The sequence below is a fragment of the Sus scrofa genome, chromosome 2 (genome assembly GCF_000003025.6).
Source record: "Sus scrofa isolate TJ Tabasco breed Duroc chromosome 2, Sscrofa11.1, whole genome shotgun sequence".
NCBI lineage: Eukaryota > Metazoa > Chordata > Mammalia > Artiodactyla > Suidae > Sus > Sus scrofa.
In genome coordinates, this window is record NC_010444.4 from 46,027,481 (window position 1) to 46,043,697 (window position 16,217).

Consider the following 16,217-nt stretch of genomic DNA (forward strand, 5'->3'; position numbering starts at 1 on the left):
TATTTACTTTGTCTCTACCCTGATTTCATGAGGAGACTATACTATGTACGTGTGATTTTAGCAATGTACTTGGCAAGACATTGTGGACAAGATGAAGAAATATAGAGTCTAGCATAATTCATTGGGTGAATAACATCTTAAGAAATCATGACCTAAACATGCTGATTAGGGAGTCCTTGTTGACCTGAAGGAAGGGTGGAGGGCATCCACATTTGTGCAGCATCTACTATGTGCTTGCTAAGTGCTTCCCCTGCATCTTCCCTCTTAATCTGCACAATCCCAATTTACAGATGAGGAAACAAAGAGTTTAACCAGCTGACCCAGAGCCACACAGTAGGTGGAAGAGCCATAAGTCAAACCAGGTTCGTTTAATTTCAAAATATTCAGGCCACACTAGTTACCATCAGGATGATGGAAGACGCTCTCCATGGCTCAGACTTTGGGACTTTTGTCAGTGCTCTGAATGAAAACTCAGAGGATTTGCACCAAATTTCCAGATAATACAAGGCCAGGAGGGAAAGAGACACCATTACATAACCTAAGCCAAATGCAATGGTGGAGCAATGGGCTGACTCTAACTGGGAGAAACGTGGGCAACCAACTGCTGAAAGAGGTATCTTAGCAAATACATGTAAAAGCAAGACTAAAGCATCTCAGGCGACCCAGTCTGAATTCTCAGTGAAGCGTGCTGCCAAAATAAATGAATGATGATTTAGGCTGCACTGACAGAAGTCTAACGTGTAAAGGAAGGCAGGGTTCGAGGGCTGCCCAGTGCTGGTTATTATACACATCCAGTATGGTCTCCAATGAAGGATTGGCAACGAAAGACCATCTACATGCACAGGAGAGGGACAAGGATGTAACAAGGCTTGGAGCTATGTCATATGAGGAAAGATTAAAGGAAGCAGAAGTTTTGCCCTGGGGGTACAAGGTAACTGTCTTCATGTTTTTGAAGAGCTATCCTATAGAAAAAAAAAAAAATAGATTTTTTTTTTTTTTTTGCTGCCCCTCAGCATATGGAGTTCCCAGCCCAAGGATCAGATCTGAGCAGCAGTTGCCACCGAGGCCACAGTTACAGCAATGCTGGATCCTTAACCCATTGTGCTGGGCCAGGGAGGGAACCTTCATCCTGGCGCTCCCAAGATGCCACTGCTCATCCCATTGTGCCACGGAGGTAACTCCAAAATTAGACGTATTTTTCAGGGTTCCACAGGGAAGAAGGGGGACCTGTGGGTAGAAATTCTAGAAGGAGTCAATATGAAGATTTTTCTAACAATTAGAGAATCTTCTGCCTTGGTAAATTGAGTTTCTTGTCCCAGAAAGGGTCCAAGTAAGAACTGGATGACTACATGGTGGGAACGGGGTCAGCATAGGTATCTCTCAGGACTCGACTGCCCTGAGATGATGTAGTTCTACTCTCATATCTTGGGGTTTTCCTCTTGTAAAGTTTTTCACCCTGCTTTTTCCTATCCTCAGTGACCAAGCTACTGTTCGTCCTCACATACACCTGTCCTTCCATGTGCAATCGTGTTTTCCCTTTTGTTTCTCTCCATTGGAGATCCCAAACACCTCTGTCTTCCTCAAGTACCAGATTGCCTTTTAGTTCTGCCTTCCAGAATACCAGATCTGGCCACTGTCAAGATCGAAGTATTTACCTGGGTGAGAGTCCCCGTTGTGGCTCACTGGAAACGAATCTGACTAGTATCCATGAGGACGCAGGTTCGATCCCTGGCCTCACTCAGTGGGTTAAGGATCTGGCATTGCTGTGAGCTGTGGTGTAGGGCACAGATGCGGCTCTGATACCATGTTGCTGTGGCTGTGGCATAGGCCGGCAGCTACAGCTCCAAAATTCGACCCCTAGCCTGGGAACCACCATACGCCACAGGTGAGGCCCTAAAAAGACAATAAAATAAATAAAATAAAATAAAATAAAATAAAATAAAATAAAACAAAATTTGCTGGGTGGAATTCCCACATGGTTCAGCAGATTAAGTATCTATAGGGGCCCTGGCTGCTGCTGTGGTGTAGGTTTAATCCCTAGCCTGGGAACTTCTGCATGCCATGGGTATGCTTCCCCCCCCCCCCCCCCGCCAGAGTCACTGGACATGAATAGAATCCCTTGGATAAAAGGAAGGGAAAGGAGAACCTTTATTGAGTACCGACTGTGTGCCTTATTCTTTTAAATACATTTTCTAATATAAACTTCACTTCACACTAACCCCAGCAGTTGATGTGCTGGCTCTCCACACTTGCTAGGGGACAACTTTTATCATGTTAACCTCTTTGTACCCCCAGTTTCCATATCTGTAACATAGGTATGGTCTAGTATCTACTTCATAGGATTATTGTAAGAGTTAAGCGAGGTAATAGATAGAAAGCCCTGAGCACAGTGTCTGGCACACAGTAAAGATTCAGTATGTATGAGGTTAACAATTTTATGAAATAGATTTTTACTGCTCCCATTTTACAGATAAAGTTAGTGAGGATAAAGTATTGCAATCTGCAATAATTCCTCAAACTCTGATCAGGTCTGCTAGAATTAACTGGAGAGTTTAAAAAAAAAAAATACAAATTCTCAAATCCCAATCTGGAAGATTCTGATTCAGTATTTTTGGGATCTGGGGTGAAGTCAAATTTAGGAACTGGTAGTCTAATGGAATAAGCACAGACTCTAAAGTCAGACAGATCTGAGGTCATATTCCAAGACCATTGTATTGAATGGAGAAGCTAACGACAGGACCAGGAAGTTATGCTTTTGTGCTCTCTTTGGAAGGAAGTTGAGAAGTCCTGAGATGACATGTTAAAGTTCTTGAAGAAAACTAAGTGGAAATGTGTTGATGTAAGCAGTAGTAATAACAGCAATATTTTTTGGTCTTTTTTTGTCTTTTTACGTCTTGCAGCATATGGAGGTTCCCAGGGTAGGGGTCAAATTGGAGCTGTAGCTGCTGGCCTACACCACAGCTCACAGCAACGCTGGATCCTTAACCCACTGAGTGAGGCCAGGGATCGAACCTGCATCCTCATGGATACTAGTCAGATTTGTTTCGGCTGAGCCATGACGGGAACTCCATAATAACGGCAATATTTACTGCTTATTTACAATGAGTTGAGCACTGTTCTAGGAACTTTATATGCATTTACCCCATTCAATTTTCACAGGTTCCTCTAAGGTGACTACTTCTATTATTCCCATTTTTTAGATGAGGAAACTGAAGATCTGCGACTACTTAGACAGTCTGACCCCAGAGCTCATACTCTCAACTACTTCAGAACATCACCGCTTTCTTTGGACAATTCCTTTGGAAAGCAAAGAAACCTCATATTTTAGAGACATAGGTTCAGGAGTCATCAGTTCAAAGGTGGTGAGCCTAATTTTTAAAAAGTATTTCCGGTTGAGGAGTTCCCGTTGTGGCGCAGTGGTTAATGATTCCGACTAGGAACCATGAGGTTGCGAGTTTGATCCCTGGCCTTGCTCAGTGGGTCGAGGATGCGGCGTTGCCGAGCTGCGGTGTTGGTTGCAGTCGCAGCTCGGATCCCTTGTTGCTGTGGCCCTGGCGTAGGCCGGTGGCTAAGGCTCCGATTGGACCCCTAGCCTGGGAATCTCCACATGCCACGAGAGTAGCCCTAGAAAAGGCAAAAAGACAGAAAGAAAGAAAGAAAAAAAAGTATTTCCAGTTGATTGGGGCTTCAGGAAGAGAAAAGGAGGATACCCAGGACTATGCCTCAGAGATAGGGATGCCATCATCTCAGACTTAGGGAATGCAAGAAACAGAAGCCTCTTCCACTAACTCAAGCCCAAAGGAGGAGATTTCTTGGGGGAAACAAAGGTACCTCATGGAACCCTAGAGCAAGAAACACAGCAAATCCTCACAGAGGATTAGAACTGGGGCACCATGAGGCACCAAGCAGGTCCCATCTCCTCTCTCTGGGGCTGTGTGGCCACTGGACTGGTCTTTTCTCAGTCTGTCTGCTTAATGATTCTCTTTTTATGTAGCTCTTTATCCACTACCCCATGTGGACATGGTAACAGGGTACTTCAGGGATGCTCTCAACCCCTAGTGGTGGGAGGGGGAGGGAGAAGTGCGGGGAGGGAGAGAGAAACAGGAGAGGATCTCAAAGTGGGGAGCATGTGCTGAGTAAGTGTCCCCAAAGGTGCCTACTGAAGTGAAAGGAGAATCAGAACAAAAGAAAATGATAAAAGCCAAAGAAAGAGAAGCAAGAAAGTGAAAAGCCACGTTTGGAAAACTTTGGAAGAAAGTCCCGATAGACATGTGTAGAAGTGAGATAAGGGAAACTTACACTTGAGCAAAAGGTTTTGGTTAGAACCACAATATACGAAAGCTGTTTTACTAAAACTGCTTCTAGCACCAGAATATCTGCTATAGGATACTGGGCAAATCAGGGACAGAAACGAATGAAGATGACGTGGCATCAGGGAATACAGATGACTTTTTGAAAACTTTCATTATTTAAGGAGAAATGAGAAAAAGAATCAAAGCTATTTCTTAGCACTCAACCCAATTGAAAGTAGTTTATGTGGATATGTGTATGTGTGCTTATTTTTTTTTTTTAAACCAAGGTGGACATATCTTGGAGCAAGAATGGAAATTAAAAAAAAAAAATCAGGCATTAATGGGTGCCCATAACTCTTTCAGCTATTTTTTTTTTTTAAAGGCCTTCCTTGGTTGATTTTGAAAGGGATGGTCCTAGCAGCTCAGAATGGGAGAGCAGTATACCTCATTTGGAATGCTTCCTAGACTGTGTAATTAGGCTTTCGACTAGATCTTGTTTGCAGACATGGCCAAGATTCCGAAGATCTTGGTGTTCAGATGTCAAAGGGGTTTTCCATTTGGCTGAGGGGTGTTTGCTAGAGGGAGCTAAAGCACCAGTGACCACATGGCTTCTCAGCAGAAGCCCTGAAGAACAAATAGACACTGTTTTCCAAAAACTGGCCTAGGTTTGCCCTGCTTTGCTGGAATGACCAGCACTCAAATTCATGTTCCAAATTAAAAAAAAAAAAAAAAAAGGTAGATTCTAGTTAGTCAAGCAAAGTGGAGTTTTAAGTCCAGCCATTAAGAAATGCATTAACTTTTTAAAAATTACAATATGCTTTTAAAATAGAAAAGAGGAGATGGATTGGGGGGATTTTGACCCAACACAGGATCAAAGCACAATACAAAAGTGTGGTAATTAAAATAATCTGGTATTGGTTTTGAAACAGACCAATGGATGAATGAAAAGGCACAGCATCCAGAAACAGATCCAAAGAACATAAAGATTGAGTATAATGTGACTGAAGGTAAATTTTAAACTATCAGGGAAAAAAAGATGTTTCAATAAGTGCTATTAAAACAACTAGCTAGCCATCTGGGAACACATAAAGCTTACTCTCTACCCTAATCTTTTCACTAAAATATAACTAACTGCTATTTAGGATTTAAATGCAAAGAGTGCAGTCTATAACAACATTAGAAGAAAATGTGAATACAATTTTTATGAAACTTGAAAGGCCTTTCTAAGCCTGACACAAAATCCAGAGACCATGAAAATAAAGGAGGATTATACAAATGTATGCACACACCTACACACCCACAACAGACTGTTAAGAAAGCACCATACAGGCGTTTCTGTCCGTAGCTCAGTGGTTAAGGAACCTGACTAGGATCCATGAGGATGTGGGTTCGATCCTTGGCCTCGCTCAGTGGGTTAAAGATGTGGCATTGCCATGAGCTATGGTGTAGGTTGAAGACTCAGCTTGGATCCCAAGTTGCTATGGCTGTGGCAGTGGCGTAGGTTGGCAGCTACAGCTCCAATTCAACCCCTCCCCTGGGAACCTCCATATAGCACAAGTGCAGCCCTAAAAAGACAAAAGATTAAAAAAAAAAAAAAAAGGCACCATACACATTCCATTTAAGAGGTTTGAAAATGGGATAGTGAAGTATAAGTGATGCTTCAGGGGGCATTCTTTAAACCAATCATTTGTAATAGAAGAACTATTCTTTATAAAGTGTTATTCCTTGTAAAGCTGTCTTATTTTAGTGGCCCCCTCTCTCTTTTGTTTCTTTAAAATAAAAGTCAGTAATCTACAAGCACTATCTCAAGCAACAAAGCCTGTTTGGATTCTCTGCAGTTACCCTGGGTCCTTTATTTCCCTTATATAAAAGCTACTCATGATTCAAAACCTACCTAAGAAAAACTCCCATTTTTCACACAGATGTGTGTGCATTTTAAGAATGATTGCCACTCAAATATCTCCTTTCTCTCTGAAATTAAAAACAAAAACAAAGATAAAAGAACTTCTGTGGCTCCCCCCATCATAAAACCAATACGTATTTGTGACAAAGAATTCACAAACATAAAAAAGAAAATAAAATTAATCTATAATCTCATTAAGCATATATAACCCCTGTCAAAACACTGATGCATTTCTTTTCCAAGTTTTCTTTATATACATTATATTGTGACCTACTTTTTATCACACTGAAATTTGTTTGGTACCATGCTTTTTAAAATTATTCTAGGAGTTCCCATCGTGGTTCAGCAATAGCAAACCCTACCAGTATACATGAGGACGAGGGTTTGATCCCTGGCCTCGCTCAGTGGGTTAAGGATCTAGCATTGCAGTGGCTGTGGCTGTGGCTTGGTGTAGGCCTGGGAACTTCCATATGCATCTGGGGCAGCCCTAAAAAGACGAACAGAATAGAATAGAATAGAATAGAATAGAATAGAATAGAATAGAATAGAATAGAATAGAATAGAATAGAATAGAATAGAATAGACCTATGGTGATTATTCCCCCATGTCATCAAGCCTTCTTCTTCAACATGAGATCTAATGATTACAGAGTATTCCATTGTGTACATATACCAATATGCAAAACCATCATATTGTTGCTAACTTCCTCTATTATAAACAGTTTTGAGTACAGGCTTATGGAATTGGCACAGCTATATCACTACCACACTGGGTTTCAGAGAATCTGTTGGTACAGACAAAGAATAAAACTTAACCTATTTTTTTTTTGTAAGGTTTTGGATTTTTCTACTTCTGCAGCTACTTCTGTCTCCGTCATAAATCTTATGCTAAAGACACAGGAAAATTTATATGCAGTCCAATCAAAAACAAAACAGGAAATGACTATAACTTGATAAGTGGTCTTTGGAAAAATTTATTACCCTAATCCTATGTTTCAAAGGGCACTCCAGCTAGCAGAAGAATCGATTGGCAATAAAACTTACTGCAAATAAGGATATCCAACTCTTGAGCCTGAATAGAGTCATTTCATTTTGGTTGTATTGTTATTATCTTTGGCCCCTGTGTTGCATCTTTTCCTCTATTTACCTACTATTAAATCATTTCTTTGAGCATTTGTACACCTGCCAGAGAGAGGCAAGGAAATAGGATCAAATGATGTTACTTCTTAGCCCTTGGGAGACTGGAGAGGTGACAAAATTTGAAAGTCTCAACAAAACAAGGTTGTACAGGATTTCCCATCGTGGCTCAGTGGTTAACGAATCCGACTAGGAACCATGAGGTTGCGGGTTCGATCCCTGGCCTTAATCAGTGGGTTAAGGATCCGGCATTGCTGTGAGCTGTGGTGTAGACTGGTGGCTACAGCTCCAATTGGACTCCTAGCCTGGGAGCCTCCATATGCCACAGGAGTGGCCCAAGAAAATGGCAAAAAGACCAAAAAAAAAAACAAGGTTGTACACTGACTCCTCTGCTTGTAAATTCCCCTCACTCTCAGTGCCGCCATTCATGTTAATCTGGCTCACACCTGCTTCTCAGCTTAAAAGCCACTTCCTCAGGGAAGCCTTCCTTGACCTCCAAGGCATAAGAAGTACCCTCTCTCCAAGTCTTACTACCTTTGTAATTTCTTGTCTCCTCATAAACTCTGTGAGGTAGACGCCATGCCATAGTTCCCTCCCATTGCCTACAGCTATCAAACTAGCAGCAGGTTCACAAAGTCAAATACTGTTTGGATGAGTGAAAAAAAAAAGCAATGGAGAGATGTGAAAATTGGGCTGCTCTTCTTCCATGGATACACACGAGACACCTCCTTCCACAGCCACACATGAGGTTCCCTCACTCCCTTCAATTACCCTCTCATCAGAGGAAACTCCCCAGACCACTCTTCATAAAACAGCAGCCACCCCATGTCACCCAACCCTGTCACATTCTGCTGCTTTTCCCTTCTAGGCTTGTCTGCGAACATTTTTTACTACCTGACATTTTGTTACTTTTTTTTTTTTTTGGTCTTTTGTCCTTTTAGGGCTGCACTCAAGGCACACAGAGGTTCCCAGGCTAGGGGTGGAATCGGAGCTGCAGCTGCCGGCTTACACCACAGCCACAGCAACGCAGGATCTGAGCCATGTCTGCGACTTACACCACAGCTCACAGCAACACCGGATCCTTAACCCACTGAACGAGTCTGGGATCAAACCCGCAACCTCATGGTTCCTAGTTAGATTTATTTCCGCTGTGCCACAACAGGAACTCCATATATTCATTTATGAATTGTATATGCCTCTCAGTAAGATCTGGGAAGGAAAGGGCATTTTTACTGCTGTAGCTCCCACACTTAGAACACGTGCTAGCATACAGTAGGTGTGTAAACATCAATGAATGAATAAATAAATGAATGAATGAATGAGATTCCAGAACAAAACAAAAATTCCTTGTTTTGTTGATAACTTTCAAATTTTGCCACCTCTCAGCTCTCCCTTGGGCCATTCGAGCCTTTGGAGTGGTTATATCACACTTTAGCCAAATCCCCTACATTATAATATAGTGACAAAATAATTTTAAAATTATCTTTAATATTTCTCTATTAAACTAAAGTTTCATTTCTCCTATTACTGTTGCTATTTTTAGATTTGCCACTATCAAAATTTTTATGTTTTATTACCTAATAGTAACTTGACAATATGTTCACATAAAGTATTTCATTGGGTATAAATAGAGACAAACAAAGTTATAGTGAAAGCATGGTGGTTTCTTGTTTGGTTTTTGTTTGTTTGGGGGGTTTTATGGTCAGAGATTCCAACAATAAGGGGTAAGAAGTTTGATTCAGCTTTGAGAAAACAATTTGTTTTGTCAACTGGGTATGCTATTATATGATCTTTTAACATTAAATATAATGTTAGAGCAGAGATATATAGCAAAGTCAAAGAAAATAATATAGGTCATGTGACATGAAAAATAAGACCCTTATCCTATGCAAAGTGAACAGAATTTAATGAATAAGATGTGCACATATGGACAAAGTTATAAGTGTTCATAGAGATATGTCAATAATTGAAGAGGTTATGGAGTAAACTTTCTGCAAAATTGTTTTTATAATAAAAATATTTTTAAAAGGAATAGGAGAGCCAAGCGTCCCGGAACACTTTATGTGTTCTCTGGCACCACTTTGTATTATTCTGGTTTTCTCTCCTTAGTGAAAGTGACCAGTTATCTACCTTCAGATTGGACGGCCCTTGAGATAACTTGTCATGGCTAAGCTGGGATCCCTGGAGAATTCCAAGGGGATCTGCTCTTTGGCCTTAGAGCCCTTCTTTGTCTTAACTGAGAAATACCAAGAGTTGCACTGTGAATTTCCAGTTTCAAGATGAATTCCAAAGAACTTACAGTGTACCAGTAGTGCTTAGGGTTATGTTTATTTTCAAATAGTCTCCAGCTTAAAGCCCTGCTTCTGGGGGCGGGGGGAAGATGCACATTGTCGCCCAGGAACATCTGGAGCTAAGGGACCACCACAGTATAATACCACAACCCCATACCCCACACCATGACATTGCCTTCGTTAAGGGTCTGGATCCACACGAGGCAAGCATATTGTTTCTCGGTGACTTCCTGCTTCCTGGGGACACCAGGTTTTAGAAAAGGAAGGGGACCAGGTCTTCTCATGTCATCCCTACCTCGTTTACTCCTCCACCCTCTCCTCCTGGCACAGGGTGCCATGTTGGCATCTCAGAAGGCTAGCCACGACTTCATTACAGTGTTCAGGAGTTAACCTTGCCAAGTAGGTAAAGCTAAAATAGCTGGCAACCTCTCTTTTAAAATCACATTTCCTCCCCCACCTCTGCCTAATCCTGGGATATATCTGATCAACAACCATTTCACTGTACCAGAGAAAAAGAATACATTAAGACTTTCCATCTATTTAATGCTTCAGACTGAGTTTTAAGCATCCAGCTGTCTTCATTTGCAAGGCATCCCATATTTTCATATTCCACAAATGGAGCTATTGAACAATGATGAATGAATGAAGTACAATGCAACTATTTTTAGGATGGTAATTGTAATTAGAAGGCAGTGGAATGATAATCTTGCCCAAGCATGTCTGAGATCTCTTTCCCATTTTCTCAAAACAATACTTTCTATGTCTGGCTGCAGAGACTTGTTGCTTCTTTTCCTTCAGGTGAAGAATAGGTAACACTTGACATTCTTTGTAAACCAAGTGAAATTGTGGTTTTGGCTAGACACAATCCCCCCTTCTTTCTCCCTTGCTCCATTTGTACATTCTGGGTGATAAAATTTCATTTCCATGAAGAGTGAAAAATTACCATGAACCAAATCAGTTTCTTGGAAAGTAATTCTATCATCTATTTATGCTTTTTTTTTTTTTTTTTTTTTTTTTTTTTGCTAATGATGGCTTGTTGTTATTTTTTAAGGAGAAATGGGAACCATACCTAATAATAATAACATTTTTTATAGTGCTTACCTTAAGCCAAATGATATTCTAGACATTTTGTATATATTGACTCAACCCAACACGATCCACACAACAACCCTAGAAGTCTTTCTATTATATCCTCCTTTTATAAAATGAGGAAATTGATGCATAGAGAAGTTAAGACCAAGGTTCCAAGCAAGTAAATGGCAGAGCCAGAATTCTGATATCTGGCTCCAGAGTCTCTGCTCTCAATTCATGTGCTAAAGTAACCCTGATTCCCATTTTATGGATGAGGACACTGAGGCTTAGAGGTGAACCTATTTGTCCAATACTGCAAAACTGTTAAGTCACTGACCTAGGATTCAACCCAGGCTCAAGTCTCTTTGGCTGCAATGCCTGTGTTCTTTCCAGTCCCTAAATAGCACTACCTTGGAGTTCCCTTCATGGCTCAGCAGTTAACGAACCTGACTAGGATCCATGAGGATGCAGGTTCGATCCCTGGCCTCGCTCAGGGGGTTAAGGATCCAGCATTGCCATGAACTATGGTGTAGGTGGCAGATGTGGCTTGGATCCGGCATAGCTGTGGCTGTGGTGCAGGCTGGCAGCTGTAGCTCCGATATGATCCCTAGCCTGGGAAATTCCATATGCCGTGGGTGCAGCCGTAAAAAGTTAAAAAAAAAAAATAGCACTACCTCAATACTTTTTATTCCTACTGGCCTTTTAAGCACATCATGGCTTAACTAGACTTGTGTGGGCTAGTGTGAAAATCCAGTCATCGCAAAGAATTTTTTCCATTAGAAAGAGCTTTCAAACTTCCAAAGGCTTATCTTATTATAATTGACGATTTGCAGTTCATCATATCTGAAAGTTATGGATTAATCAAGATCAGAAAATAGGATCTGATTCTAAAACATCAGACAATGCAGTCTCTTGAAAAGCTGGATGAACATTCCATTTTGTTTCTTATTCTACAAAGGGTCTATCAAGTTGGTTACCCTAGGAAAAGTACATTTTCTCTAAAACAAAACAATTTCTAGAAAGCCAAAAAAATATAAATAATGCTTTTTTTTTCTTGAGTCGCTACTATCATGCTTCTAAACTATGCTTATTCTCTGCAAACCATGCAATAGGAAGCCATTAACTGCAATGCAGAAAGCTTTTTTTTTATTCTTCCTTTTTTTTTTTTTTTTTTTTTTTTCAAAGCTTCCCTCTCCACGTTTGTTTGCAGGAAAGTCCTTGGTGTACACTTGAACACACTGGCGAGAGTGCACTAGATGAGCTTGCCTGGAGAAGGAATCTAAAGATAAAAGCTCCTTGGAAAACAAGCAGTCAAACCTGATTATCATAGAACCCCACAGAATAATACATCATTCATATTTTCTTGTACACATGAAGACCCAAAGGACCTCTAGTATGTTTTTATTTCTGTTTCAGCAAATTTTAAGCTGAAGTGTGACTTTCCATGTTCAGCATTAATGAGGCTTTTGCTGTGCTTTGAAATTTGCTGTCATCCATTTCCTGCGCATTCCTGTTTTTGAGACTAACTTAGCCAAAGACAGCGGCTGGCTTGCTCTCTCCTGCCTGGGTCATTAGAGCCTGATTTATGGAACAGGGTTCTTCCTCTCATAAGGTGCTGCCCATTTAAAAATATCCTTTACACAATGATAACCTTTAAAATAGAAACATTTTCAGTGTTGTTTAAAAGAATAGGCTTGGAAGAAGAAAAAGAATAGGTCTGGGAATCTGTTGGGAAAGGAACCACTCTTGGAATGAAACATTAAAATGAGCTATATGTGTATTTAAACATTTTCTTCACAGAATGTAGAGAAACACAATTACAGAACTTCAGCTTTTCAGATTTAAGAATTCTTGGTACTTTGTGTTAAAACCATTTTGAATCTGGTGTATGTATATGTATGTGTGTGTATATATATATATATATGTATACGAATGTATGCATATAAATGCACACAAATATATTACTAAAGTGTAATATACATTATATGTGTATACTTCCAGTATCAATGGAAATATTTATTTTCTACAGATACATTGTTCAACAAAATTTGTTGTAAGCTTTCTTTCTCTCACGTTAGTTGTTGACACATTTTCAAAAAAAGTTGTCTATTTGTGGCCTCCTGTTAAACACTGTAACATCCTTCCTTATTTTCCCATATACTTATTTTTCTGAAATCGATGTTCTTAAAAATCATCAATGACATCCTAAAGTCAAACAGCATTTTTTAAGTCTTCGGCCTCCTTGACTTGAGCATAATACAAATGAACAGATTTTAATGTTGGAAAACTAATTCTTGACCTTGATTTGACATATATTAAGTGATAAGTAAAATAGTATTTTGCCGCTTAGTAATTGGGCATAAATACTATGGAAGTATTGCAAATTTTAACTGACAGTGTTACTTTTACCCTGCCCAATCAAGTTTCACTTTTCTTTTTTTCTTTTTTTTTTTTTTGTCTTTTTGGTATTTCTTTGGGCCGCTCCTGCGGCATATGGAGGTTCCCAGGCTAGGGGTTGAATCGGAGCTGTAGCCACTGGCCTACGCCAGAGCCCCAGCAACTCGGTATCCGAGCCACGTCTGCAACCCACACCACAGCTCACGGCAATGTGGGATCCTCAACCCACTGAGCAAGGCCAGAGATCGAACCCACAACCTCATGGTTCCTAGTCGGATTCGTTAACCACTGAGCCACGACGGGAACTCCAAGTTTCACTTTTCAATTGTTCTATTTTCTTTACTTTATCAAATATTGAATTTTGGCCATTTGCAACAACATGGGTGCAAATAGAGACTCTCACACTAAGTGAGGTCAGTCGGAAAGAGGAAGACAAATACCATATGATATCACTTATATCTGGAACATAATATATGGCACAAATGAACCTTTCTACAGAGAAAGAAAATCATGGACATGGAAAACAGACTTGCGGTTGCCAAGGGGGATAGGGAGGGGGAGGAAGGGGGGGGATGGACAGAGAGTTTGGAGTTAATAGATGCAAACTATTGCTTTGGAATGGATAAGCAATGGGATCCTGCTGTATAGCACTGGGAATTATGTCTGGTCACTTGTGATGGAGCAAGATAATGTGAGAAAAAAGAATGTATACATGTATGTGTGACTGGGGATCTGTAGAAAATTGACAGAATACTGTAAACCAGCTATAATGGAAAAAATGAAAATCATTATTAAAAAATTAAAAAATATTGAATTTTATTTTATTTACTATTTTCTATGTGCCAAGCACCTTGCTAAACATTTTAGACATATTCTTCTATTTAATCCTCACATGCTAAGATGATTGCCCTTATTTTGCCAGTGATGAAGGAGAGGCTCAGAATGATCATTTTACCCAAGATAACATGGTTAGTGGTAATTTGCAGAGTGGAACAAAGATCTGAACCCATATTTTCTCCCAGTTTTCAATATTCACACACAATATCAATTGTGATAGTTTTTTCCTGGCACCACATACATTTTAATGCTCTTTAAACACATCCATTTATCCAATCAGTTGGTCTGGTAGTCCATAAACATTTAAATGTTAAGCAACATACCAAGATGAATAAGACACAATCCCACCTATCAAGGCATTCATGGTCTAGTGGGGAATATGGGTCAATAAAAAAAATTCAGAGTCCAATAAGACACTTTTTATAATAGAGAGATGCCTTAAGTGCTCTGAGAGTGGGGAATGGCTATATTCTGCCCCGGGAAATGAGGGGAGTTGTCAGAAAATGGCTTTGATTTGAATAGAGACTTGAAGGACATAGAGAAGTTTGTGGGCAGAGAAGAAATGGACTGGGGTCCAAGGCCATAAGCTCCAGCACCTGGGAGCAGTTTTGACCATGCCTTCAGCTTCCTCTGTCCCTCTGAAACCTCTGGAGTTGTGCACTTAGCTGGAATACTTCCCAGTTCATCAAGGAGAACAACATGGAGTTCCCTTCATGGCTCAGCAGTTAACGAACCTGACTAGGACCCATGAAGATGTGGGTTCGATCCCTAGCCTTGCTCAGTGGGTTAAGGATTCAGCGTTGAGCTGTGGTGCAGGTTGCAGATGTGGCTCAGATCTAGCATGGCTGTGGCTGTGGTGTAGGCTGGCAGCTGTAGCTCTGATTCGACCCCTAGCCTGGGAACCCCATATGCCTCAGGTGTGGCCCTAAAAAGCAGAAAAAAAAAAAATAGCAAGGGCTTCTCTGAGAAGGGTGACGTTTAAGCTGAGGCCCATGAGGAATGGTGAACGTGAGAGGGTGGGGTGAGGCTGCTGCTCACCAGAGGCCAGAGTTCAATGAACTGGTGGGAGAGTGGAGGAGCCAGGACAGACCTGGGCAGGGGCAGATCGTGGGGGACCTAGAGGACAAGGAAGGATTCAGACTTCATTCAAAGTGCTGGAAAAGCCTTCAGAGAAACTCACCTGGGGGGCGGCCTAATCTAACTTCACTTGGAGGAAACGTGGAGTGAACTGTGATCTTTCCAGCCACTCTCTGGGCAAGTCTGTGAATTTCCTTTTACTTTTCAGGGTCTTCCTGATAGAACGAGCTTCTAATTAGAACTGATCCTCTCCCTTCCATCAACAAGACGGGTTGCGTTCTGCACCACCCAAAAGCTACATTTCAGAGAGAGAGGGTCCTGGGCATTGGCAATGAGCCATATCAGCAACAAGAGAAAAGCTTATTGAGTGTTACCATGTGCATGCAATATGAGTACTTACATAGATGTTTTAATATTCAACAAGGTTATAAGGAGTATATGATTATCTTCGTTCCACAGGTAAGGACAGAGAGGTTGTTTTTGTTTTTCTTTTTTTTTTTTTTTTTTGTCTTTTGTCTTTTTAGGGCCACACCCGTGGCATATGGAGGTTCCCAGGCTAGGGGTCCAGTCGGAACTGTTGCTGCCAGCCTACACCACAGCTATGGCAATGCCAGATCCTTAACCCACTGAGCGAGGCCAGGGATCAAACCCCGCAACCTCATGGTTCCTAGTCGGATTCATTTCCACTGCGCCACGACAGAAGCTCCCAGAGAGGTTAATTAACTTGCCCAAAGTCACACAGCTGCTAAGACAAAAAGAAATAAAGAGAGTAGTTCCAAATAGACATGCACAGGCATTGTTTGTCTTTTTGTTCCTTATTACTTTCCATACTCCTTTTGGAAAATTCAAATTGTACAAAACTGTACCAAAAAAAAAAAAAAAAAGTAGGGCTCCGAATAGCCCTGCTCCTAAGGTGTGACATTGGACTTTCCCTATGGTTTTGCCCCTAGCCACCCTGGCATACTTTATATTAGCAATGCCAAAAAGCTCTCTAATACCCAGGTCCTCTGAAGGGGCCAGTGCTCTCTGACGCTGGTTTAGAAACAATGGGACAGGGAGCCACTTTCTTACCATCTCTGCTACGGGAAGTGAACGCCAAACTGTTTTGGCTCCAAGAGGAACCACACCCATTTGGGCTGAAAGAACTCCGTGAGTTTCCATCACTGCTTCGAAGGGACAGTCCAGAATCAGCAGGAAGAGACAATGAGAGATT